Genomic DNA, 14,139 nt, shown 5'->3' with positions numbered 1-14,139 from the left:
TGTTTCTCTCTGGTTTGAGCTCTCCACAGCTGGCAACTTCCTTTTGGAATGTTCTATTCTTCCTTTAACAACATTAATACTTCTTGTCTCGCAATTACATTTAAGAAGGAGCATATACTTTTTAAATCTTACAAACAAAATTTAAAAACAATGTGAGAAATAAGAAATAGCTGTGATTTTTCTTAACAGTTGTGATGAAATAACATCCAGACCCTTAGTAAAACCGTCTATAGGGAAATACCAAGGGCCCCAAGTGCAATCCAGAAAGTGTTAGCTCAGGCTTCGCTTTGTTTTACTGGGACTCAGACAACTCATTCCTTCTCATTTTACTGTGGTCCCAGGGCTAGGGAAACTCCTCCATGATCTTCCTTCCCCCATATGTCACAGCAATACGCTTGTCATAAAAATAGGACGTGGTGGACAACAGGCTACAGCAGGCTTTTATTTTGTTTTGGTTTTGGCTGCAGAAATGGGGTCACTGCTAGATCACACATGTCCAGACGTCCCGGGGTTCAGCTTCCCCTAGCACTTGCGGTCCCTGGCAGCGAGCTGCTTCTCGGGTCTTCAGAGCTGCCAATGTGCTTTAACCCTATTTCTCTGCTGCCTAAGCTTCTGTCATTGCCGAGATGCTCCATCTGCTCCCTCAACTCTCTCCGAGCCAAATGGAAAAAAAGCTTCTTCCCTCTTTTGACATGACACCACTCTGAGCCTTGGAGTCCACAAATGGGCCACGGATGCCCTGAAATTATATACCAGATTTTGTTTATGTAGCTGCGTAGGTTCATTTTTCTCAGGAAAAGGTACACAGCTTTCCACAAATTCTCAAAGGGGCCAGTTGCTGCCCCAAAGTTGAAATGACGATCACATTGTAATTGATTAAAGTGGAAATGCATCCAATACAGATTTAGTTTGTGCAAATCCAACTGCACGCACTTAGCAGAGAGAGACACTGAGAGAGAAATCACAATTTAAATAATGCAGGCAAATCCATCTGCCTTTGTACTCAATGAGCACATACATAACTGAGGTGGAGCCTGAGACGTGGACCTAAATCTGCAGTCCTCGATTGGGAATAAATGTTCAACGCAAAGTAATATTTCTTTTAAGAACTACAAGAAGTGCATTAAAGAACATTATTCGAGAAAGATATTCTCTCTGAGACCATGTTCATGACAGTTCTGGAAAGAGAAAAATAATCTACCCTTTCTCCCAGAAGAGTGCATATGCTTCCTTCCCCCCTCCCCCACCCGAGCCATTTTTATGTCCTCCTCCCTTCCCGCTGTCATGCTGCCACCTCCTTAGAAATACTGCCTTCGGAATTCCATAGAAGACACTGTTCACATCACTCCTGGCTGGAAAATGTGCGATGTTTTTACTTTCTCCAGACTCGGGATTAATTTACAAACTAGAGCTAACCTGTTGGAAGGGGGACAAGATAGGATGGGAAGACAGACAGCCTGAATTTGAACGTCAGCTCAAGCTCTCCGTCCAGCTACCTGGTACCCTTACGGAGTCACCAATGCTCCCGTGCACAATGGAGTTCTCAGAGAACCCAGAGCAGCCACTCGGGGCCAAGCCCAGGCCTCCAGCAGCCCACTCAGAAACAGCGCTTGAATAACACTCGGTAGACTAGCAACAGAGAGTCTCCAGGAGGAGTAATTACTCGGGAATTTCTCATCCCAGAGTCATGTCAAGTTTTTAAATGGAAGTCACTGATACTATTATAACTTAAAGTAGCCTAGAATCCAAATCCTTCCATCCTCAAAGCTAAATCCAATTCTCATCTCTTCCCTGTAGCCTTTTCTGAAACTTATAGCCCAAACTATTTCTCCCCATTCTCTGAACTCCACCAGCAAAGAAAATTGGAAGTGCACAGAAGTATTGTTCTCCGATGAAATGGAAAATTAAATGACACCAGTTTAGGACAAGCTAGTGGATTACAAAGGCAAAATAATGTCGTCTAATACCAAATTTCTCTAATCCTCAAGTCTTACCTTCTGACCTGGGGAATAGAGAATTGAATGAAACGTCAGTTGATAAAGAAACAAACAGAGCCCCTGTCAGCTGCTCTGCTGATAAAACACACTAATAATATTCCAGAGCAAAAAAGGCATGGGCATAAATCTTTTATTTAAAAAATCATATATATAAAATTTAACAAGTGCCTAAGAGTGAAAAGGTAATGAATGTGCATGCAGGATCACGGAGGTGGTGAATCAGAGTGGTCTGTGGACCTAGGAAGATACTCTCCAACACTAGGAGGAGGAGACACCCTGCTCCCCTAACAGGTGGGGTGCAAACAAGGCAGGACCCCTCAAAGAGGCAGAGATGGTAGGAGGGTCCAGCTCTACAGCACAAGGCAGCCCCAACCACCCACTCCAGTGATGGAAGACTGAAACAACCCATAACAGCAATCAGAGTCACTGCAGGGGGCAGTAAGCGGGCCTCCCCAACATGACCTCAGCTGTAGAAGTAGAAGAAGTAGCAGCACAGCCAGACCAAGAAGGGAGATGGACCTCAGGGTCTTAGCTATAGGAGCGACATTAACAAGACCACAAAGGAGAGAGTGAGTTCATCCCCAGTTGTGGTCAGGAGAGCTCCAAGCAGTCTTTTACCTCTGGGATCTAGCACAGTGGCTGGCTCATAGTAAGTGCTCAATAAATATTTGAGCAAGGAAGGGAAGGAAGGAGAGAGGGAAGTAGGGAGACAGAGAAGGGGAGAGGAGTTTAGCTGATGGGAGCTCAAAATCAAATGATCTGAGTGGTCACGATGGTTACCCAGAAGCTCTTATTTGTCCTTCCCAAGCCTGCCTAGAAATACCTCTCATACTGCCACGGAAACATAGATAATCATAGAACCAAAAGAATTACATCTAGAGAAATAAATAGCAAAATGATCAATAAATACCTACTTAATATGTGTAGTCATTAAAGACAAATAACTATGTATAACCCAACCTGACGTGGAAAATTCTGGCATAATAAACAGCAGAGAAATTGAAGATCTTTGAATCAGCCCACCATGACTCATTTGGTTTTTAGGAAAAAAACGTCTCTCCATCAGGGAGATAGCCTGTTTTCAAGTAATCTTTTCAAGCCTCTTAGACTGGGAAGAGAAGCATGCATTGAATTATGTCACATGAGTCACCTGAGTGGTTGTTTTTTTTTTTTTCCCTCCCCAGTGGGAGGTTTTCAAGTGCTAAAACCAATCCATAAGTGTTTACAAGGTGAAACTCTACGAAGTTCTATAAAGAGTTAATCACCTCCCCCGCACCACCACAAACACCTCCCTACATCTCTCCCTCTAACCCCAAAAAGCATGGTGTAAGACTGGTATGCACCTTTTCAGACCTTCATCCTCATTCATCTGAATGCATTTGCACATATTTATACATCTATAAGGTTTTAGTCATTTGATTTTCCCTAAGTAGACTCACTCCTACACTTAATATGAAACTTGCTTTTTTCACCAAACAATAGATCATAAGCACCCTTACGGTATAGACTATAACCCTTGATCTTTTCTTCTAATTCCTTTATGTATGTGCCACATATAGAGACACCGTTTTACATAAATGGTATCATAGTATATACATAGTGGTACACAACCGTGTCTCTCTTTTGTTTTTCCTTTTTCTCTTCTCCCTCACCCCATCACCATTCGTGAAGACATTCCCTGCTCACCCGTGGCTCAAGGAGAAATACATAGTGAGTGGAAAGTGGGCTTTTATCCAGTTTCCCTCTCTTGCTTCAATCCTGGAACTAAAGGCCAAATCAAAAGGTCACCTGTCAGATACAGACAAAGTCACATGAGCTCTCTGATCCTGTGAGTTGTGAAGACCTTGGTCACTGCCCACATCAGGGGAGGACAGACGTGTGCACAAAGAATTCAAGGACCAGGTCAAGTTCAGTATAGTAGTCCAACTTTAGGACGCACTCTGGGTTCCAAAGGAAGCTGGAAGCCAACTGATGAGATGTGAGTAATAAAGCACCATCAAAAGGAAGGTGTTCCATGGAGAGGGCCTGTGCTCTCCACTAAAAGGGAAGGTGATTAGCCCAAAATAATGGAAGGCCTTTTTAAAAGACATGTCAGTGAGGATCCGAGACCACAGCCTTCTTTCACTTTTGACCACAAGAATGAGAAGGGAAATTATAAAGAAATGCCAATTGTAGTTCAAAATAAAGCTCCAATTTACTTATTACTTAGCAAAAAAAAAAAATCATTTCCTTACCATTAATATACCTTGAAAAGTGACTTGAAGTACACAGAATATATTTCCCAAGTCTCTGCTGCCACCCACAGTTTGAGGTGGGAACAGTGAGACAAAAATCTTCAGCATGCATGGAAATTATGCTCTACGTTGACTTCTGTATGTATTGTTATACTATATTTGTATATTTTTTAATATATGATTACTTATCCTGACACACACACACACACACAGTCATTTGGTAGGCGATGAATAAACAGGGTATCACTTGAATTCAATTAAACTCACTCCAGCTTTGGCACTTTTCCCACAACAAGTAAATCAGTATCATCAAAATTGGACTTGTCATTCAATTAAGCCTGGGGCATTAATAGCCCCGTGGCTTTCAGAGACATCTTTGTGTCTAACTGAACCAGTTTGGATTGTGAGGGTGAAGAGACAGTATTTAGGATGGAAATGTAGCAAATGAGACCAAATTACAAAGGTTTCTGTCTAGAATGAAGATGCTGCAATATTCTTCCAATTGTGGATGAAGATTCTTTTCAGCTGAAGATCATACTGAGATCGAACACTCCCAATCATCCATGAGGGCGATCTTATTACCACCATTTTACAGGTAAGAACTAGAAACTCTAGTTTTGGCCTCAGGGAAGAAAACAATCATGTTTCCTGTTTATTTCACTCCAAGTATGGCACAAGTCCTAGCCTTAACCAACAGCACAAAGAGAAAGATACATACAGAGAATATTTCACAATCATTGCAGAGGTGCAGACCCGTCCTGGAATCCCTCACTCGACTTTCTGAAGGGCAGCTCACTTACCCACCTCAGAAATGCCCCTTTCTTCTCACCCTTGTCTGAAGGACCAACGTGAACCCCTCCTTGGGAAGCCTAAGAGTGAGAATTTCTGTTCTTTCAGGTCCAGTCCTAACTCTACCAAGGGGTATGAGGAGAAGAGCCATGGCAGCTAATGGCAGTTAAGCCCCCTATGAGCAATCACACAATAGTCCCATATTAATCCCTCCCCCACTGCCTGGGTTATTTGGTCTTAAATGGCATCCTGTATGGGACATTTGTATCGCAGGCGTGAAGGGAATATGCCAACTCGAGCCAGACACTTTCCAGCCTGTCGCCACTAAGGTTTCAAAACACTATGGAGTGCAGACTGACCCCGGCCCCCAGGTTGCACCGCATGTCCTTAGCCGGAGAAATCACCCAGGGACTGGCCAATATCCTGAGAGGCTCAACACGGAGACTCCAGAGCCGGTGCCCTGGGCCCATAGCCTGTCTTCCACCTTCCTAGCTCTACATGACTCCAGGAAAATTACTTGACCGATCTGTGGCTATCAGTTAACTCAGCTGCTGAATGGAGAAAATCATGCCTGACTCAGAGAGTAGTTCTGAAGATTGACATCAGTGAGTACACCTTTCTTTAGAGTCCTGCCCAATGCATAGAAGGCAATCTGTGAATGTTAGTTATGACTGTTGTTACCCAAAGGCAATAAATTTAAAAAATCAAAAATAAATTTTAAGAAAACAGCTAGAACTAAGCATGGGAATTGGGGGGGGGGCTACCCACAGAATGAAATTGACAGAAATAATTTCCTGCCTTACGGTAAGTAAGCCTTTTGCCTTAGCCAAGGTCACAAACAGGGCACGCAGAAGACAGCTCTGCAGGAGGCCAGCATCCGCAGCAAGTTGTAAAAATTGTCCGCAGCCCCGAGGAACTTAGCCTGCCACATTTCGAGCGCTGAGGTTCATTGCCATTTTTTTTTCTTTAAGTTAAAATTTTAAATTGGTCCATGTCACATTAACCTAAGTCAGAACCTCTACTTTAAAGTTCAGAATTCAATTAGCAGGAACAAGTAATTACTTTTACCTCACGGGCAGGCAATATTCTTCAGAGAGAGGAAGTTCAGACTTCACCCTTGGCAAGGGTTCCAGCGCCTGTTGCTGCGGAACTTGACTCCCACATGACTGGCCATATGGCAAGACCGAACCCTGGATGGACCCTAGCTGCTGCCACCGGAACACCATCTACTGGGAAACAGAAACCTAGATCTGTCATCCTAAGCTCTGGGAAGGGCTGGCGAGAAACACGCAGAATGGCTTGCTCACAACTTCATTCAACCCTCATGCTGGTAACTCGGTATGTGTGTGTGTGTGCTTGTGTCCCCGCGGGCACGTGTGTAGACGGTTGTGTTTGACAGCTGAGCCCTGGGGCTGCACAGTGTGTCGCAAGTGCCTCAGACCTGGAGTCAGGGATCCTGTGTGCGAGTCCTGCCTCCGCTCCTCACTAACAGTGTAAACTGTAGTGATTCAACTCATTTGTGTAAGCCTCGATTCCCCCATGTGGATGTGCTCAGTGATGAAATGAGATCTTGTGTGTGAGAAGACGTAAACTGTAAAGCTATTATTCTATTATTTCGTAGGGTCAGCCTCAACCAAATACCTAAGAGACTATTTTAGACTCTGCCTCCTTCCCGACCTAACATACACACACCAGGCTGCAATACTGCACGCTTTTTCAGAGCAAGAAGTGCATTTCATCTGCACATGCCCCATGTCTAGCACAGTAATGGAGACATGGTAAGAGTTTAATACAAGTTTACTGGATGAATGAAAAGGCAAACAATTGTTCAGAGACGAGTCACTAAGGCAGATACAATAATTATGCGCTTTTCCCAAAATCTTGATTTGGCATCAACAAAGACCCAGGCCTGAAAGCATAGATAGGATGGGCTAAGTGGAGACTTTTTTAAAGGGGGGAGGCACAGAAATGTATGATATTGAGCAAAGGTTTCATATTTAAATCATTGTAATAGAACAGAGTACCTCAAAGCAATAGGAACAATAAAAAAGAGATGTTTTGTTTTTATTTAATGTCAATTTTAAATATCATAGGGCCTCATTCTTGCCTCACAACCCAAGGCCAACTAACTCCGTTTAAAGTATAGAAACAGATTCACAGAAGTAAACTGCTTATCCAACATCACCCAACCAGATGTCTACATAGCTGTTGGGTCTACCAGCTATCAGGTCTCTGGACTCTGTGTCACTGCTCTGGGTCTTAGGGGTGCACCAGGGTGACCACGAAAGGACTCTCAAATTTAGGGTGGCACCCAGGAGCAGCAATCCATCCTGACTTTCCCCAGCTCAGACCAGCTGGAGACACTGGCTCTCTACAGCAGAAAAGGTTCAAAAGCCCTCAGTCTTAGGCTACCAAGAACAGAGCGGGGCAGGAATGGATGGGCCCCGGCCCCACCAGCAGAGGCAGTGTGGACTTTATCTACAATCCTAAACCTAGACAATCCTAGGTATGCGGCAGCTGCATGGTCACGGAGTGTATTCCTGCTTATCCCACCCCGGATATTCCTTGCCTTGACTTCTGTCCCAGCTCCCAGAGACATGGTCCTCACAAGATCCACCTCCCCAGGAGAAGAGACCAGCTGTTCTCAGGCCACAAATAGCACCAGAGATGTCATGGTTCTCCCTGGCCCTGAAACCAGGTCCCTGGCATTCATAGGAGCCCAGATCGGTCTTGGGATGCTACCGTGAGGACCGGAATCCAGGCGTCTTGCCTCTTCATGGTGACTTTCTTGAAGCTCAGTGCAGGGGTTCCCAAGCGTGGCTGCACATGGGAATCACACAGTCATACATCTGATACCTATAGCAAAGGCTCTGATTTAGTCAGTTTAAGGTACAGCCAGGATATCAGAAGTTTCAAAATCTTTCTAATGAGCATCTGGGGATAGAAATGACTGGTTTAGTGTGCTCAACAAAATCACCTCTAGCACTTGTTTAAAACGTAGATTCCATGGGGCACCTGGGTGGCTCAGTGGGTTCAGCGTCCCACTCCTAATTTCCATTCAGGTCATGATCTCGGGGTCGTGGGATCAGGTCGTGGGGTCGAGCCCTGCGTCAGGCTCCACGCTCAGCAGGGAGTCTGCTTGAGATTTTCTCTCTCCCTCTGCCCCTCCCCCCACTCGTATTCGCACTCCCTCTAAAATAAAGTAAATAAATCTTTAAAAAAAAATAAAATGTAGATTCATCAGGGGCCAGATAGTACGGTTCTGTAAGCTTCGGCTGGGGCTGGTCAGTCTATGTATTTTTGACAAACACAAGCTTCTGAAGCAGCCCTACAGCACCTACAAACTACTTGAAAGGCTCAATTAAGCCAAGGGGCAGAGATTGAATTATTTTTAATACCATCTTTGTCAAGAAAAGAAAAATCAAGGGCAGTCCATGGGCTAAAGAGCACCTAACTGCCTGCAGAAAATTTCATTTGTGCAAGGCCCCACAGGCTCTCTACCTGCTGCCTAAATTAACTATTTGTTACTTTTGTTTAAAAGCTATATTTTTTTAAGTAGCTCTAAATCTGACAATAGCGAGTCAGTACTTAAACGTTTCTAAAGCTTTCATCTAGCCTTATGCCTAGATGCCCACCTACGCAGCATTGCTCCCAGATTCCCAAGGAGTAGGGAGCCCCTCTACAGTACTGACAGTTTTCATTCACTCACTCAGGGCACCTGCTGCAAGAAGCAGATAGGCCTCAGCTCCTCCTTTTGGAAGGCAGTGCTGTAGTTAAGGGGAAAATCTCAATTTCAAAGTAATTGGGGGGAAAATCCTCTCGATGCAGAATATGTTCAAGAGTGATCTTTGAACAAAAAAGCTGCTGAACGTCCCCAGCTAATAAGGGGCATCATTTGATGTAAAGCAATTGGCTAAATCTGTCTCTATATTTCCTAGTAATATGATAAATGCAAGGAGAAGCGAATTTGTCTTGCTATTCCACAATGTGATAAATGACAGGAAACGTAATTGTGTAATGCCAATAGCACCAGAAAATTGCAAATCTCCAAATGAAATGTTCCTTTCAATCACATAATCAAGTGACTGACAGGGCATTCGAGATATTACCTAAATTATAGCTAATTTTCTGTAGCAGCTTTCTGCACCTTGCTCCACCGCACTGGAGAAAAGGTAGGCAGAAACAAAAGTCATTAATCGCATTAAAAGGAGATACAATGGCCCGGTTCCTTTCCTGATGCTTCCCAACAGTATTAATTCAGCATACCACTCACCTCTGCTCATGGATGTTGTGTGGCCCTCACAAAGCAGAAACGGGGGCGGGGGCGCGGGGGGGACTTCCTGATCACCATGGAGACCGAGGCTGGGTTTGGGATGTTTGTTACTTTGAGAGAGAAAAAGAGACAGTGGCATAACTAGAAATTCTGGGCATCTGATCAACACTGTCAGAAACAGACCCCCTATTCCTTATTAATTTTAAAGTACAGAAATCTCTGATGAGATAGAGGTGCTCTCGAGCTATACTTAAACCTATGGGTAAAAATTATTATATTAGAAAATGCATCACAAAATCCTTTAGTGCTTTGACTGAAGGAAGCAAAACCCAACTTGAGTTGGCTGGGGCATAAAATGGGAGTTTATTTTAAGGATATGGAAATGTGGGGCTCCTGGGTGGCTCAGTCGGTTAAGCATCTGCCTTGGACTCAGGTCGTGATCTCCGGCGCCTGGGATTGAGCCCTGTGTCTGGCTTCCTGCTCAGCAGGGAGTCTGTTTCTCTGTTTCCCTCTCCCTCTGCCCCACCGCTCACTGTCTCTCCCTCACGTGTTGGGTTTTTTACGTTACTCTCTCAGACCATGGAGACTGACTCCCTCATGCCCATCTCCAAATTCCCAGGGCAGAGATTCAGAGTGGTCCAAGTTGGGTCAAGTGCTCAGTGCTGATCCAGCTCCTTATTTTCAAGAAGGTTTTGGGTCACATTATACAATATGACTGCCAGGGACCCATTTCTGAGGATGGAGAGCTGGGGCCAGCAGCTAAGGGGGTCATTTTAAGCTGAGAAAATACCCTCGTGAGGCAACTACTACACAATGATCATGTCATCTGAGTCTCACAACCACCCTCTGCAGTAGGAAACTCAGTTGTTATTATGCTCATTTGATAGATAAGGACATGGAGGGAACACAGCTGGTAAATATTAGAGCCATAGCTTGAATCTCGGTCCTCTGCCTCCAGATGCTGTGTGGACAGGAGATAAAGACAACTTTCTCTCCTCTTTTGCTTTTATATTTTATTTTGTTTATTGTACTTTTCCTGCCCAGAGTGTATCCAAATTCATTCCTTCAACCAATTGTCATTAAATACATGCTTTAGGCGGAATATGGGGCCTGTCCTCAGGATGCTTAGAATCTATTATATAAGACAGTTAACAAATTTATCTGCCAAGACTCTAGGCACTAGGGCCACCACATAACACAACTCTAGGGGGCACCATTCAAATTTGAATCTTGAGAAGGGCACCTCCCAGAAGAGTGCAGTACATGATATGAAGTCCACCAATTGCCACAGCTAAACACACTTGTTCTTTCCGCATGCTTTTTAGGAGCTGGTTAATTTCTATAATCTAGAGTCCAGCTGAAATAGGAATTATAACTTGAGCATTTTCCAGATCCTGGAAGGTCTCTAATATTAAGAATCCCTGTGTTAATTTGTTCAGGCCGCTATAACAAAATACCACAGACTGGATGGCCTATCAACAACAGAAATTTATTTCTCACAATTCTGGGAAGTCCCAGATTAAGACACCAGCATGATCGAATTCTGGTGAGAGCCCTCTTTCTGGTTCACAGCTAGAAACCTCTCTGTGTCCTCACAAGGTGGAAGAGCTAGGGATCTCTCTGGAGCCTCTTTTATAAGTCAGTAATCCCATCCATGGGGTGCCACCCTCATGGCCTAATCACATCCCAAAGGCTTCACCTCCTAATACCACTGCTTTGGGCATTAGGATGTTAACACATGAATTTTGGGAGCATAAACATTAAGACCATAGCAATCCTTCATTGAAGTAGCTGGATTTCTGGGGTGGGGGGTGGAGAAGGGGGAGTGACCCTCACTACATAGGTGCAAGTCTCAGCTGTGATGTCTATATTGAGTTCTGGGAAGTTCAGAGCCTTGGGGACACCTCCAGTCTTCCAGAGAGTGCCTGGACAGTAGCTACTCCTATGGGGAGAAAATGGCAGGGTTGATTGGGAGAGCTACCTAGGGTGGTGAAAAGGGTGAAAAATCAGAATTGTCAGAGGATTATGTGCAAATCTAGGGACCAAAGGAACCAGATGCAGAGCCAGAGGGAGAGCACCTGAGCAACAAAAGACAGGACCATAGCTGAGGGCTGCTCCAAAGGGCATAGGGCAGACCTGGCTGGAAGGTGGGGCCTGCCCTGGGGGCTGGTAGGGAAAGAGGATGAAGAGACGAACTTTTCCTTCTTCTCCTGGTGACTCATGGTCTGACCACTGATGTTTCGGTCTAGCAGAAGCAGACAGATCCTTGTGTTGACACTGCTCTCTCCGATGCCTTTTTCCCATTTTCTTAATAACCATCATATTAATAAGTTATCGTAGTGAAAATTGTCAAAAAAAAAAAAAAAAAAAGCACTGCTTTGGGGTAAGAAGCTCTGGAGAGCATTTGTCCCAGAACTTCCCCCACCATGTGATTATCCGACACTAACCACATCTAACCAATTATTTCCAAGGGCACAAGGGATTAATTGTTTTTTTTCTACTACGTGTTGAAAATCAGACTACAATATGCACTTATTCCACGTACCACCCATTCTACCAAGACCCACACTGAAGTATCAAGGCGAGAAAAGGTCTCCTTGACATTACATTTGAATTTAAAATCAAACATGCCTGCAGACACTCAAGGAGGAACTGTCTTCATTAAAGCAGGGCACAACAGCAAATCTCTCATTTTATAGTTTTCCCATGAAAAAGGAAAACTGCAGGCACTTAACTTGGGCCCCAAAGTGCACAGCTAAGAACACCTGGCAACATGAATAAATTGCAAAATGTATCTGTGTTCCTAAAAAAAAAAAAATTTTTTTCATTAGATGGTGCACTTCCAAATGTGCTGCGGATAGCAACTGCCTTGCTAAAGACCAACAGAGCTCATTACCAGGAAATGCAAGAGCCCAAGGGAAGAGAATGAATTGGTTTTTCAAACCATTGACAGTCTCTAGAAAGTCTACAATGTTTGCTATTTTAAAATTAAACATCTGGTTGAAAGATCTGTTATTTTATGATTTTTTATGACAATTCAAAAGTCACGTTTCATTTTGTTCTTTCTCCATCAGAGATTCAAGTAACTTTACTTTTGATCAGAATAGTTCCATAAGCCTTGGGCTCAGAAAAAAAAAAGAAAAAAACCTTCCCCTTAGAATATTCTTGGACAGTTCAGCCCTTACCTTATAAAACTCCTCCTAGGAAGCAAAATAAAGTAGTTATTTGGTTTTCCTTCCAACAGTCTGTGGCAGTTGAGCGTGACTGTGGGTTTATAGTGCTTCCAAAGATTAAAAACAATCCCACTTAAAATGTTCAAATCAAATTCACAAGCAACCTAATGAGCTGTGAATGTAAATGTAAATGCTTTACTAAGTGAGCACCCATAAAAGAATGATGTGCCCTAAGTAATTATGTGCAGATGCTGACTCTCAGGAGTTCAGTTTGGGACGTTCCTCAGCAATGGGGTGTCTTACGTTTATCCCTTAGCGTTAGCTCCGATATTGAGAAAAGCCACATATTTTCCAGACTAGACCATGAGCTGCAACCTGTTCAATGTGTGAACCCCTTCACATTCCTGGTTCCCAGCAGGGCCCCTGCCTTTACCACCCCACTGGGGACTCTTTCACAGAGAAAGTAGTTCATTTGGACATGCAAAGTTTAACATCAGAGCACAGTTCCCACAGAGTGAGACAATCGGAAATGGAGAACACCAAGGTTTCAGTGTCACGTGAGGATGACGGGGAAATAGTGTCCACGACAGGAAAATGGTGACGTCATCACAGCTGGCAGCTCCAGACTTCACACTCAACTCCCATTGATTCCCATTAGGATCCCCTCTGTTCAACTGCCAGATAGCAAGCCCTCTGCTCTCTTTACCAAGCAAGTGAGGATCTTCCATCTCTGTTAAAACTTCTATGAAAACTCATCCTCCTTAGCCATGTCTCCTGGACACATCTGCCTTTGTCAAATCTTTTAACTTTGATAAAATAATGCTTACCTCAATCAAAATAATTTCATCCTTTCAGCTAGTTTATAGGAAAAATTAGAGGTTAGGGTAAAAAAGGGACTTAATTGTTCCTTAGTTCAGTCTACTCCTCAACTGGTCCTAAGGATTGACAAGACTTGGACCCTTTAGGACTAGGTGAAAAATGATGCTGGTCTGCCTCTTTACTGGAGATCCTCCTACTCATCTAAGTTTAATGAACTTCCAGCTATAACTGCAGAATACCTACGTCCTGGCTATTAAATCAATCAGACTTACCCAAGGGTCACTGGCTTTTTTGTATGCTTACTGCCAATGGACATCCCTGTCCATTAATTTCTCAAATTTCTCCCCACCAATCTCCTTACTCCAAGGATTTCAAATAGAATCCCATTTGTTCATCAGACCAATCATCAAGATATTCCTTTGGCATTGAACTCAATTCCTTTGTGACAAGGATTTATACCTGCTCAGTGGATCACGCTGCTCTGGAAGCTTTAAGTGGTTATTTCACTTGGAACACACGCACACCACAGACAGAGGTCCCCAATTTCAGCTCCCCCCCACCAGAATGGTGACTATAATCATAGTGGGGAATTCCCATCATGCCCTACTATTAGCTCATTTTCTACAGAGCATTGGAATATTGCTATTCTTCCTCCCCAGAAGTATAAAGTATATGAGTGATCATCCCTAGGGACTTCCAAAAACTGCTATTCAAATTCTTAAAATAGCTCTTTCTTTCAAAATTGGTTTGGAAATTGGCCACTCAAAAACCTTTAGCATCTCCTTCCTATGGCATTCCAAATAAAGTCCAAATCCTTAAACTTGTAGCCAAGGTGCTGTAAAATCTAACTCCTA

This window comes from Mirounga leonina, unplaced genomic scaffold (assembly GCF_011800145.1).
Source record: "Mirounga leonina isolate KUSES-001 unplaced genomic scaffold, KU_Mleo_1.0 Mir_109, whole genome shotgun sequence".
Lineage (NCBI taxonomy): Eukaryota > Metazoa > Chordata > Mammalia > Carnivora > Phocidae > Mirounga > Mirounga leonina.
This window is presented reverse-complemented; position numbering follows the sequence as displayed.